The following is a 13,878-nucleotide window of genomic DNA, read 5'->3' on the forward strand; positions in this document are numbered from 1 at the left end:
GCAGGCGCGTGAGTAAGTGACGTAACGCCGCCGCCCGCTCTGCCTGTTACCGGAGCTTCATTGTAAGTTGGTAAAGATGCACTGATTTAAAGTAGAAGTAAAAGTTACTGCTGGTTAAGGACCCTGACCGCCCGCTCCCGCCCCGCATAGCAACGAATCGGCCAATTATTCGATAACTGGATTCGTTGACAACGAATCCCGTTATCGAATATTATCAATAACTTCGATTAATCGTTGCAGCCCTAATATTTTTATAGAGCAGGTTGTTACGGATGCGACAATACCAAATATTTTTGGGTTGTTTGTTTCAGTTTTGCATAATAAAGCATTTTTGAAAAGCCATATTTTATTTTGTGTCTCCGTAGTCTGAGAGCAATATTTTTTTCTTTTCTTTGGGCGATTGTCTTAGGGGCTCATATTTTGTGGGATTAGGTGACGGATAGATTGGTACTATTTTGGGGGGCATACGCCTTTTTGATCGCTTGGTGTTGCACTTTTAGTAATTGTAAGGTGACAAAAAAAAGGTGTTTTTTTTTTAGCGGTTATGTTATTTTTTTGACGGTGTTCACCTGAGGGGTTTGGTTATGTGATATTTTAATAGAGCCACTCGATACGGACGCGGTTAAACCTAATACGTCTACTGAAAATAAAAGTATAGACCGGCACTAAAATATAGTAAAAAGCAGGATTTATTAATACTAAAAATATTTGATAAAAAGACCTGGTGAGGGTCAGTCCAAAGTGTCCAATGAGAACTAAAAATCTCACCTGAATGATAGAGGTGAAGGGATAATAAAATAGAAGATAGAAAATGTATTATATAGTAATAAAAATTTATATAATAAAAAAAATAAAGATAAGAATAAAGATAATATTATATAAAAATAAGATGAGGGTAAGGTGACCCTATGTGGGTGTTCTTGGCTCTGTAGCACCCGTGAGGAGTGACTCAAAGTACTGATATACTGTAGATGACAGTTAATAATGTTCTTAAAGATCACAGGATAAAGCTGTTAGTGTGTAGTGCTTTCCTGGCTACTTTGTTGCAGTCACTGTTATTAGCCAGAGTCTCCTCCCGGTGGGTTTGTTCCGCAGACAGCTACATAGTGAGGTGCATGGTGGTGCGGTCTAGAGCAGGTGGTGCTAGCCGGTCACGGATGCAAAAAAATCTACAAAATACACAGACCATCGTGTTGTACAAAAAATTGGGGTATAGATGACAGGCCCACACAAATTCGATATACTGGCCTGTGTTACCTTTCTCGATGTCTGGTTTCTCACCGGTCTCCTTTCTCTTTGAAGAGACTGTCGCTGATGCTGGAGTGGATATACCCGTGTGTTCTCCTGAGTCGAGCGGGCCTTTCTCTGGACGGGGTCCCACGTGTATGGCGCTGGATGTACACCGGTATTGCGCGGGCTTCTGGCGTTCACGGTCGAGTGGGTGCTCCTGGGAGATCCTTCTTGGTTGGAAGCGCTTCCAAGGCAATGTTGATTTAATTGTCTGTATGCAGATTTCCCAAACGCGTTTCGAAGTCTAGAGCTGACTTCTTCATCAGTGGTAATCTGTCCAGGACTCCCAGGATGTTTTATAGTGGCACCCGACAGTTTCCAAGATCCGGGGTGGATTTTGTTCAAAGTGCATCATTTTTTCTTTTAGTTTTTTTTGTAAAGGTTGTTTCTGGAGAATGTTGGGATAAGTTATAAGGTATGGTGTGGGTGTCAAGATGAGCTTATGATCTCACTTTAATTCAGAGAGCTTTGGTGTTGTATTATCTTAGTTGCGTTTTTCTGGGTGCGTTTTTTGGGGGGGTCGGTATTGTATATACAAAGTTCCGTCCAGACAGTGTTATTTGTGTCATATGGGGAATTTGGTGTGAGCCACACAAAGGCCCCCAACCTCGGGATAAAAATCGCCCCCACCATGAAACCACACAAAAAACAAACCACAACAGTCCACAATTGGCTGCACCTGAAAGGCTTCTACAGATGCAACCAATGTGGCAATTGTAAAATTACCACTTTCCAAAAGATATCAGAAAATATCCAATCCACAACTAACGCATACCTACACAAAATCAAAGATTTCCTTACCTGCAACAGTACAGGCGTTATATATATCTGATACAATGCCCATATGGAAAACAATATATAGGAAGAACTAAAAGAACCCTAAAGAAGAGAATATCAGAACACATCAACAAGATTAGAACAGGCTACATGAATCGCTCACTCTCCAAACATTTCAAGATACACCACAACCAAGATCCCAAAGGTTTCATATTCATGGCAATAGAAAAATTAACAGAACACTGGAGAGGGGGCGACTACAGTCGTGACCAAAAGTTTTGAGAATTACATAAATATTGGAAATTAGAAAAGTTGCTGCTTAAGTTTTTATAGTAGCAATTTGCATATACTCCAGAATGTTATGAAGAGTGATCAGATGAATTGCATAGTCCTTCTTTGTCACGAAAATTAACTTAATCCCCCAAAAAACTTTCCACTGCATTTCATTGCTGTCATTAAAGGACCTGCTGAGATCATTTCAGTAATCGTCTTGTTAACTCAGGTGAGAATTTTGACAAGCACAAGGCTGGAGATCATTATGTCAGGCTGATTGGGTTAAAATGGCAGACTTGACATGTTAAAAGGAGGGTGATGCTTGAAATCATTGTTCTTCCATTGTTAACCATGGTGACCTGCAAAGAAACGTGTGCAGCCATCATTGCGTTGCATAAAAATGGCTTCACAGGCAAGGATATTGTGGCTACTAAGATTGCACCTCAATCAACAATTTATAGGATCATCAAGAACTTCAAGGAAAGAGGTTCAATTCTTGTTAGGAAGGCTTCAGGGCATCCAAGAAAGTCCAGCAAGCGCCAGGATCGTCTCCTAAAGCTCAGCTCCTCAGCTGCGGGATCGGCGTGCCACCAGTGCAGAGCTTGCTCAGGAATGGCAGCAGGCAGGTGTGAGCGCATCTGCACGCACAGTGAGGCGAAGACTTTTGGAAGATGGCCTGGTGTCAAGAAGGGCAGCAAAAAAGCCACTTCTCTCCAAAAAAAACCCATCAGGGACAGATTGATCTTCTGCAGAAAGTTTGGTGAATGGACTGCTGAGGACTGGGGCAAAGTCATATTCTCCGATGAAGCCTCTTTCCGATTGTTTGGGGCATCTGGAAAAAGGCTTGTCCGGAGAAGAAAAGGTGAGCGCTACCATCAGTCCTGTGTCATGCCAACAGTAAAGCATCCTGAGACCATTCATGTGTGGGGTTGCTTCTCATCCAAGGGAGTGGGCTCACTCACAATTTTGCCCAAAAACACAGCCATGAATAAAGAATGGTACCAAAACACCCTCCAACAGCAACTTCTTCCAACAATCCAACAAAAGTTTGGTGAAGAACAATGCATTTTCCAGCACGATGGAGCACCGTGCCCTAAGGCAAAAGTGATAACCAAGTGGCTCGGGGACCAAAACATTGACATTTTGGGTCCATGGCCTGGAAACTCTCCAGATCTTAATCCCATTGAGAACTTGTGGTCAATCCTCAAGAGGCGGGTGGACAAACAAAAACCCACTAGTTCTGACAAACTCCAAGAAGTGATTATGAAACAATGGGTTGCTATCAGTCAGGTATTGCCCCAGAAGTTGATTGAGAGCATGCCCGGTCGAATTGCAGAGGTCCTGAAAAAGAAGGGCCAACACTGCAAATACTGACTCTTTGCATAAATGTCATGTAATTGTCGATAAAAGCCTTTGAAACTTATGAAGTGCGTGTAATTATATTTCACTACATCACAGAAACAACTGAAACAAAGATCTAAAAGCAGTTTAGCAGCAAACTTTGTGAAAACTAATATTTGTGTCATTCTCAAAACTTTTTGCCACGACTGTACATAAAACAAATGTCTCACTCTGAATTTAACACACTCCTACCAGGAGGCCTCAACTCAGAATATGAACTCTACGGCTTCCTTTAGACCCCCTGGGATGGGTGCCCTTGGTTGATGGCGGATAGAGGTCTGGCTGTTCTACCAGCACCTCTTTTCCCCCCTCGATCTTGGGCCCCCACCCACATGCAAGCATGACCGCCCATCCTCCCACTTCTTCCTAACGTACGACCGCTAGCTACGTATAATTCTTTCCAACACAACAAAAAATGTTTTTATATATTTTCTCAATACAATTTTTCATAATTAATTTTTTATCAATAAAAAAAACAGTTGACACCTCCCAACCACTATCTTTTAACACAAACGTGGGGATACCCCCCTCATTAACCCCACCCCTACACCGTTATAGCTCAAATTCTACACTGATCTACTACCCCACCATCGTACACATATATATGCTAACCCTTAGAAGATCATTATCATGTCCCACAACTTTGGACCGGTAATGCCCTGGCTAGACACACCCGGCATAATCACCAACATTCACGGGACCCTCCTAGGTAAAACAAACAAAGAACCAAGAAATCCAAAAAACATGAACCCCAAAATACAGTTTTTAATAAAAATATGCCACACTAATGCACTGAGAGCACTAACATAGTCATAAAACGGGGTAATCAACTTATTTCCCCACCACTTACAACACGCATGTCCACTAGTAATACATCTACACACTACCTGAAATACCCGCACGATGCTTCTCATTAAGCAAAACACTCCGCACCTCTATTTTTATTTTTATTTAATTTTATTACTTTTTTCAACAATTTGAATCCACACCATATTCCCCATATGGCACAAATAACGCTGTCTGGACAGAACTTTGTATATACAATACCGACCCCCACCAAAAAAACGCACCCAGAAAAACGCAACTAAGATAATACAACACCAAAGCTCTCTGAATGAAAGTGATACCATAAGTGAATGGTTAAATAAAGCAAGCTATATGCTATGTAGTGAGGAGTTTTATAAAGAAATGCTATTTGATCTGTACCAAGGACATCAGTCAAGTATGTTTGCTATAGCCTATATAGGGAATTGTTTGTACTCAGCAACCTTGTATTATGTAAACCACACCTGTTAATGATTGTTAGAATGAATGTATATAAGACTGAGAGAGCACAGAGAGTTATTTGTAGTGACACTAGAAGCGTGTATCTGTGTCTCTTTGAAATATACTCTCCGGACGTCCGAAGGGAAAGCAGGGTGCAGAAGAAAGACCCTTTCAATAAGCTCATCTTGACACCCACACCATACCTTATAACTCATCCCAACATTCTCCAGAAACAATCTTTACAAAATACAAAAAGAAAAAAAGACGCACTTTGAACAAAATCCACCCCGGATCTTGGAAACTGTCGGGTGCCACTATAAAACATCCTGGGAGTCCTGGACAGATTACCACTGATGAAGAAGTCAGCTTTAGACTTCGAAACGCGTTTGGGAAATCTGCATACAGACAATTAATCAACATTGCCTTGGAAGCGCTTCCAACCAAGAAGGATCTCCCAGGAGCACCCACTCAACCGCGAACGTCAGAAGCCCGCGCAATATCGGTGTACATCCAGCGCCATACACGTGGGACGCAGTCCAGAGAAAGGCCCGCTGGACTCAGGAGAACACACAGGTATATCCACTCCAGCATCAGCGACAGTCTCTTCAAAGAGAAAGGAGACCGGTGAGAAACCAGACACAGAGCAGACATCGAGAAAGGTAACACAGGCCAGTATATCAAATTCAGATGGGACGCCGCCCGATCCTGGCCTGTCATCTATACCCCAATTTTTTGTACAACACGATGGTCTGTGTATTTTGTTGATTTTTATTTTATTTTTTGCATCTGTGACCGGCTAGCACCACCTGCTCTAGACCGCAGCACCATTCACCTCGCTGTGTAGCTGTCTGTGGAACGAACCCACCGGGAGGAGACTCTGGCTAATAACAGTGACTGCAACAAGGTAGACAGGAAAGCATTACACACTAAGGCCCCTTTCACACGGGCGAGTATTCTGCACGGATGCGATGCGTGAGTTGAACGCTTTGCACCTGCACGGAATCCCGACCCATTCATTTCTATGGGGCTGTTCACATCACTTGTGCGTTGCGTGAAAATCGCAGCATGCTGTATATTCTGCGTTTTTCACGCAACGCAGGCCCCAAAAGTGAATGGGGTTGTGTGAAAATCGCAAGCAAGTGCGGATGCGGTGCGATTTTCACACACGGTTGCTCGGAGACGATCGGGATGGAGACCCGATCATTATTATTTTCCCTTATAACATGGTTATAAGGGAAAATAATAGCATTCTGAATACAGAATGCATAGTAAAATAGCGCTGGAGGGGTTAAAAAAATAAATAAAATTTAACTCACCTTAGTCCACTTGATCGCGCTGCTGGCTTCTCGTCTGTCTCCTTCTTTGCTGAACAGGACCTGTGGTGACGTCACTCTGGTCATCACATGATCCATCACCATGGTAAAAGATCATGTGATGACCAGAGTGACGTCACCACAGGTCCTGTTCCTGCAATGAATGCTCACCACAGGTCCTGTTCAGCAAAGAAGGAGACAGACGAGAAGCCAGCAGAACGATCAAGTGGACTAAGGTGAGTTAAATTATTTTTTATTTTTTTAACCCCTCCAGTGCTATTTTACTATGCATTCTGTATTCAGAATGCTATTATTTTCCCTTATAACCATGTTATAAGGGAAAATAATACAATCTACAGAACACCGATCCCAAGCCCGAACTTCTGTGTTTGGGTACCAAACATGCGCCATTTTTCTCACGTGAGTGCAAAACGCCTTACAATGTTTTGCACTCGCGTGGAAAAATCGCGTATTTTCCCGCAACGCCCGTCTGAGGGAGGCCTAACAGCTTTATCCTTTGATCTTTAAGAACATTATTAACTGTCATCTACAGTATATCAGTAATTTGAGTCACTCCTCACGGGTGCTACAGAGCCAAGAACACCCACATAGGGTCACCTTACCCTCATCTTATTTTTATATATTATTATCTTTATTCTTATCTTTATTTTTTATTATATACATTTTTATTACTATATAATACATTTTCTATCTTCTATTTTATTATCCCTTCACCTCTATCATTCAGGTGAGATTTTTAGTTCTTATTGGACACTTTGGACTGACCCTCACCAGGTCTTTTCATCAAATATTTTTAGTATTAATAAATCCTGGTTTTTCCTATATTTGAGTGCCGGTCTATACTTTTATTTGCATTATACTCCTTCTGACTGTGTGAGTCAGACCAAGATCTAGAGCACCTCTCATATTGCAACACTAGGTGAGCCACCCCTTCCACACAGTCCTAATATGTCAACTGTTCTTTTTTTTGCCTATTCTCTTTTTAAAAAAATTATTTACTTTATTTTGGGAAAAGAACATGTTTTTTTATTAATTTTTTTTACTTGAAACTTTAAATCTTTTTTGGTAAAGCTTTATTTTTCTAATATTTTTTTTTTTCACTTTATTTTTGTCCCACTCTGGGACTTTTGGGGGTCTGATCCCCTTTACAATGCATCACAATACTTCTGTATTGTAATGCATTGGCTGTAAGTGTATTACTCACAGGCTCTCCCAGAAGGCATCGGGCTGCCTTCCCTGCCATCGAATCCCCGTCACAGCAGCGTGGGGACCCGATGGCTGTTTCCTCCCTGCACGGACATTGCACGTGCCGCGGTCAGCGCTGACCACTGCACATCAAGGGTTAATGCGCCGGCAGCGGTGATTTCACTGATGCCGGCACATGCAGCAAGGGTCTGGCTATCAGTGACTGCCGGACCCCTGCCGTGGATCGGACGGACGCATCTCCTGCACCCGCTCGATCACCGCGCCCTACATGTACGGCGCGGGTCCTTAAAAGGTTACCAGTGACCTCCACAGCGCCCTGCCCCTTTAATGCTAGGGCTACACGATGACATGTGTCGTGCAACATTTTGTTTCAACAATTTTTATAATGATAGGCTATGGTGTTGCACATGGATTTTTCTACGACTGTCGTGTCGTGTCGCCTCGCAGCATGTCACATGTCGCAGTGAAACTGTCACGGAAGGTGTACAGGAAACAAGACAACACAAAATGAATATACGACTCACTGGATCCAAAACTAAGGAACAAAAAGGGAGACCCCTGCATAAGACCTGGCACTCTCCCTGACTGCTCAGCCTATGCGAAAATCCCAATGGTAGATGATCGCATATCCTCGTACCTCGACTGTATAACACCTGAACACCCTATAATAGTGAGGGGACACGACCACCGGCTCCCTACACTAGATACGGAGGGAGTCAGGGTCACCTGGGATCCAGCAAACAGAAAAACACAAATGAATGCACAACACTTATCTTGTAGAAGACTGGGAAGTAGGATCAGCATGCACACACACTCCAGGAAGTAATATAAACCGCAAACTGATGCACTATAGGGAGGAATTTAAAGGGATACAATCAGTACAACTACATGACAGCTGAGAGAGGCTAACAAGATGAGGAACTGAAAGCAAAACAAAGGAAGCTCAAGGAGGAGGTTCTGAAAGGCATCTGTCAGAGCTTCTCAGATGTCTGGTGGTGACAGAAACACCATAGACTATCATTATAAAAATTGGCACGCGACATTGGTACGACACGTGTAGTTGTGCCCTATGTTTCGCGTGACTTGTTGTCGTGCAGCCCTAGCCTAAAGCTGACTCTACAGCAGTGAAGAAAAATGGCTGGGTTGTTATGGAAACCTGGAGTAAAACTGTGTGTATGTGGAGACTAAGGGCTTGCAAGCTTCTATTGGCTGATAAGGGACATGTGACCGTGTGTATGGCAGTCAGGATATGGAGAGAAAGACTTGCAGCCTATCCCTTTATCTTTGACCTTCACAGCAGCCTGCCCCTTTAACAGTGAGTTTCACAGCACCCCGCTCCTTAACAGTGACCTCCTCAGGGGCCCGCCCCTTAACACTGACCTCCATAGGGGACCGTCCCCTTATCTATGTCCTCCACTGTTCCCTGCCGCCTTAACAGAGACCTCCACAGTACCCTGCTGCCCCTTTAATAGTGGACCCTGCCCCTTAACAGTGACCTTCACAGTGCCCGCCCCCTTAACAGTGACCTCCACAACGGCCTGCCCACTGAACAGTGACCTCCACAACGGCCTGCCCACTGAACAGTGACCTCCACAACGGCCTGCCCACTGAACAGTGACCTCCACAACGGCCTGCCCACTTAACAGTGACCTACACAGCAGCCTGCCCACTTAACAGTGACCTACACAGCAGCCTGCCCACTTAACAGTGACCTCCATAGTGCCTGCCCCTTAACAGTGCCCTACAAAGCAGCCTGCCCACTTGACAGTGACCTCCACAGTGCCCGCCCCCTTAACAGAGACCTCCACAGTGCCCGCCCCCTTAACAGTGACCTACACAGCAGCCTGCCCACTTAACAGTGACCTCCATAGTGCCCGTCCCTTTAACCCCTTAGGGACCGGGCTCATTTTCACCTTAAGGACTTGGCTATTTTTTGCAAATCTGACCAGTGTCACTTTAAGTGCTGATAACTTTAAAACGGTTTTACTTACCTAGGCCGTTCTGAGTTTTTATTCGTCACATATTGTACTTCATGACACTGCTAAAATTGGGTCGAAAAGGTAAATTCTTTTTTCATAAAAAAATACAAAATTTGGAAAAATTTGCACATTTCCAAGTTTCAATTTCTCTCCTATAATACATAGTAATACCTACAAAAAATTGTTATTACTTTACATTCCCCATATGTCTATTTCATGTTTGGATCATTTTGGGAATTATATTTTATTTTTTGGGGATGTTACAAGGCTTCAAAGTTTAGAAGCAAATCTTGAAATTTTCAGAAATTTTCAAAAACCCAATTTTTAGGGACCAGTTCATGTCTGAAGTCACTACACCCCTCAAGGTATTCAAAACTGATTTTACAAACGTCGTTAACCCTTTAGGTGTTCCACAGGAATTAATGGAAAATCGAGATACAATTTCAAAATTTCACTTTTTTGGCAGATTTTCCATTTTAATAATTTGTTTCCAGTTACAAAGCAAGGGTTAACAGCCAAACCAAACTCAATATTTATGGCCCTGATTCTGTAGTTTACAGAACCACCCCATATGTGGTTGTAAACCGCTGTACGGGCACACGGCATGGCGCAAAAGGAAAGGAATGCTATACGGTTTTTGGAAGGCAGGTTTTGCTGGACTGTTTTTTTTGACACCCATGTCCCATTTGAAGCCCCCCTGATGCACCCCTAGAGTAGAAACTCAATAAAAGTGACCCCATCTAAGAAACTACACCCCTCAAGGTATTCAAAACTGATTTTTACAAACGTTGTTAATAGGGGTGCACCGAAATGAAAATTCTGGTCCGAAACCAAAAATTCAGGATGCCCTTGACCGAAAACCGAAACTGCCTTTTTGCCCAAATACTTTTAAAATACTTTTTTTTAATGATATTTATAACAGTGCCATCCACAGACCCCCCACCTCATAACAGTGCCATCCACAGACCCCCACCCACCCCATAACAGTGCCATCCACAGCCCCCCCCCCCATTGCCGCTCCAGTACAGACTAGTTATAAAATGTGTACAATTAATAAGGATTCTATTCATGAGGCCCCCTCTGCAGTAGAACATTCAATATAGCCACATCCTACTCACAGGGCTGTTATCTTAATGCTGGCCGGCCGGGCAGACGAGCGGCAGCGTCACGACTGACGTCACATGCCTGCGCCGTCTCCTTCATTCAGAAAGTAGGCCGGGCACATGACGTCAGTCGTGACGCTGCCGCTCGTCTGCCCGGCCGGCCAGCATTAAGATAACAGCCCTGTGAGTAGGATGTGGCTATATTGAATGTTCTACTGCAGAGGGGGGCCTCATGAATAGAATCCTTATTAATTGTACAACATTTTATAACTACTGGAGCTGGGGGCCGGAGCACAGTGAACGCACCGGCCCCCAGCTCCTCCTCCCAGTCCCTCCCCGCTGATACATCGCAGCCTGCGATGCTGGAGCATGGCAGGCTGCGATGTCAAAAGGTGGCGGAACGCCGTTCCGGTGCGTTCCGCCAGAAAAAAAGCCCTGTATATAACCAACCATATTTTCTGCCGATATGTACCAATATCGGCCGAAATGGATCAGGCCCATTTTCGGCCGCCGGAATTTCGGTGCACCCCTAGTTGTTAACCCTTTAGGTGTTCCACAGGAGTTATTGACAAATGGAGATGAAATTTCAGAATTTCAATTTTTTGGCAAATTTTCCTTTTTAATCAATTTTTCCCAGTAACAAAGCAAGGGTTAACAGCCAAACCAAACTCAATATTTATGGCCCTGATTCTGTAGTTTACAGAAACACCCTATATGTGGTCGTAAACAGCTGTACGGGCACACGGCAGGGCGCAGAAGGAAAGGAATGCCATGCGGTTTTTGGAAGGCAGATTTTGCTGGACTGTTTTTTTTGACACCATGTCCCATTTGAAGCCCCCCTAAAGCACCCCTAGAGAAGAAACTACCTAATATGTATACTTTTTTATTTATGTAAGTTTGACACAATAACAGCTTTAAATATTTTTTTTTTTAAATGATGTTTTAGTGTCTCCATATTCTGAGCCATAGTTTTTTATTTTTTGGGCGATTGTCTCAGGTAGGGGCTCATTTTTTGCGGGATGAGGTGACTGTTAGATTGGTACTATTTTGGTGGGCTTTTTAATCGCTTGCTGTTGTACTTTTTGTGATGTAAGGTGACAAAAAAATGGTTTATTTAGCACAGTTTTTATTTTTTACGGTGTTCATCTGAGGGGTTAGGTCTTGTGATATGTTTATAGAGCCGGTCGATACGGAGGCGGCGATACCTAATATGTATACTTTTTTATTTTCCCCTATTTTTTACCAATTTTTTTTACTTTATTTGGGGAAAATTACGTTTTTGTTTTACTTTTTAACTTGAAACTTTTATTTTTTTAGGGGAAAACTTTATTTTTTTCAACTTTTATTTTTTTTTCACTTTTTTTTGTCCCACTTTGGGACTTGACAATTCACTGATTGAGATATGATTGGATCACGTTCACCTCTAAACACTAATCACTGAACAACTGAACTTTTGTATAGTTGTATAATTAAAATATTAAACTTTATTAGTATACCTTAAAATATATAGAACGAGAGTGATATCCTAAACAAGGATCCCTTGTATAGCAAATAATGCCCGGATAAGCACTAGCTCCGGCCAGTAATAGATCCCACCCCTTGCACTTGTATGGGGTACATGGGATGAATATACGTCTGCCGGACAAGAGCTTACAAGGTAGATGGACCCCTATCAATTGTGGAGCATCCACCAGGGTTCTGATGTGATGCTGCCACAATTGAATCAACAGAAACCGAGCACTAAGAGAAGGGGGGGGGGGGGGAGGTAGATGGTTAATTATTAACAGGAGAGACGTGGGCCAAGGTGCTGTCTGCAGTGTGATTCAGAGCCTTATTGTATGCTCATCCTGCACAGCTTCTCCAACACCCACAGCTACTCCTGTTTCTACCCCAAATAATGTCACCCTCTCACAAATAATTCAGTGCCCGGGACGGCACATCGCCTTGTACCTAGCAGCTGAAGTTTGTATCTGTCTATATTTTGCCCATTATCTGCTCGACGCGTTTCCTATAACATATATCATCAGGAGCTGGGGCTTAGACAAACACACAGAGCTGCCCCTCTCAGTTGTGGAGGCGGCAGCGTCGGCGCTAGGATGGCCGTGACGCGGGCACCGGTAACAGCTGTTTAAGTCACCTAGGCCACTCCCATCAAGGGCGGAGCTCATCCCTGATGCAGCCAATCAAGGGGCTAGACGTGCGGTTGCATAGCAAACCACCGCCCCTATGCTGACCGCCCCACTTCAGGGACGAATCATCCTAAGTGTCAAAACACCAAAAATAATAAGAGAAATTCATCGGCGATTCTTTAAAAGGGCAGGACGGCGTCAGACTGCAGCAAAATATGCTGGAAGCGGCGTTACATGGAGCAAGTAATATTATTCTCTTTGCATTTGATCACGTTACATAGCACGGAGTCCTCTGCACCCACAACCAAGATTGGGAGGGCTGTCAGAGGCTATATGGCTGAATGAATGAAAAGTGGGAGGGATAGGTATGGATACAGAAGTAAATAAGCCCTCCACATATTGCTGTTAGTGGCTTAAAGGGACCTCATGGTGGGACACTCATCAGACAATCGATTATAGAAGGTACTGTTAGGACTAGAGCTGCACGATATGGGAATTTTGTGCGATTGCGATTAGGGCCCTAAAAATTGTGATAACTATATGCGATGGGATATTTTAAGGGAATTGTGCTAGAGGTCTATTTGCTTGGATATTCCCATATGAGCCGCTGACGCGGCTGGGTATGACGCTGTTATGGGGTGGATCTATGGAGGACGCTGTTATGGGGTGGATCTGGGGAGGACGCTGTTATGGGGTGGATCTGTGGAGGACGCTGTTATGGGGTGGATCTGTGGAGGACGCTGTTATGGGGTGGATCTGTGGAGGACGCTGTTATGGGGTGGATCTGTGGAGGACGCTGTTATGGGGTGGATCTGTGGAGGACGCTGTTATGGGGTGGATCTGTGGAGGACGCTGTTATGGGGTGGATCTGTGGAGGACGCTGTTATGGGGTGGATCTGTGGAGGACGCTGTTATGGGGTGGATCTGTGGAGGACGCTGTTATGGGGTGGATCTGTGGAGGACGCTGTTATGTGGGGGATGTGTGCTATGACACATAGGGCCATGAGGGGGGCCAGCATAAGACACACACATATAGCATCTTATGCTAGTCCCCCTCATGGCCCTATGTGTCCCCTCATGTGTCCTAAACTGCGCACATAATTGGCTTTGTGTGTAAAGT

The 13,878-nt window shown here is 43.9% G+C and overlaps 1 protein-coding gene across 1 annotated transcript in view; it reads left to right on the forward strand.

Moving 5' to 3' along the window:
* The window catches only part of LOC122932733 (zinc finger protein 260-like), a 42,607-nt gene that overhangs the window by 7,371 nt on the left and 21,358 nt on the right, over positions 1 to 13,878 (forward strand). The window lies entirely within an intron of this gene.

Source organism: Bufo gargarizans, chromosome 3 (assembly GCF_014858855.1).
Source record: "Bufo gargarizans isolate SCDJY-AF-19 chromosome 3, ASM1485885v1, whole genome shotgun sequence".
Lineage (NCBI taxonomy): Eukaryota > Metazoa > Chordata > Amphibia > Anura > Bufonidae > Bufo > Bufo gargarizans.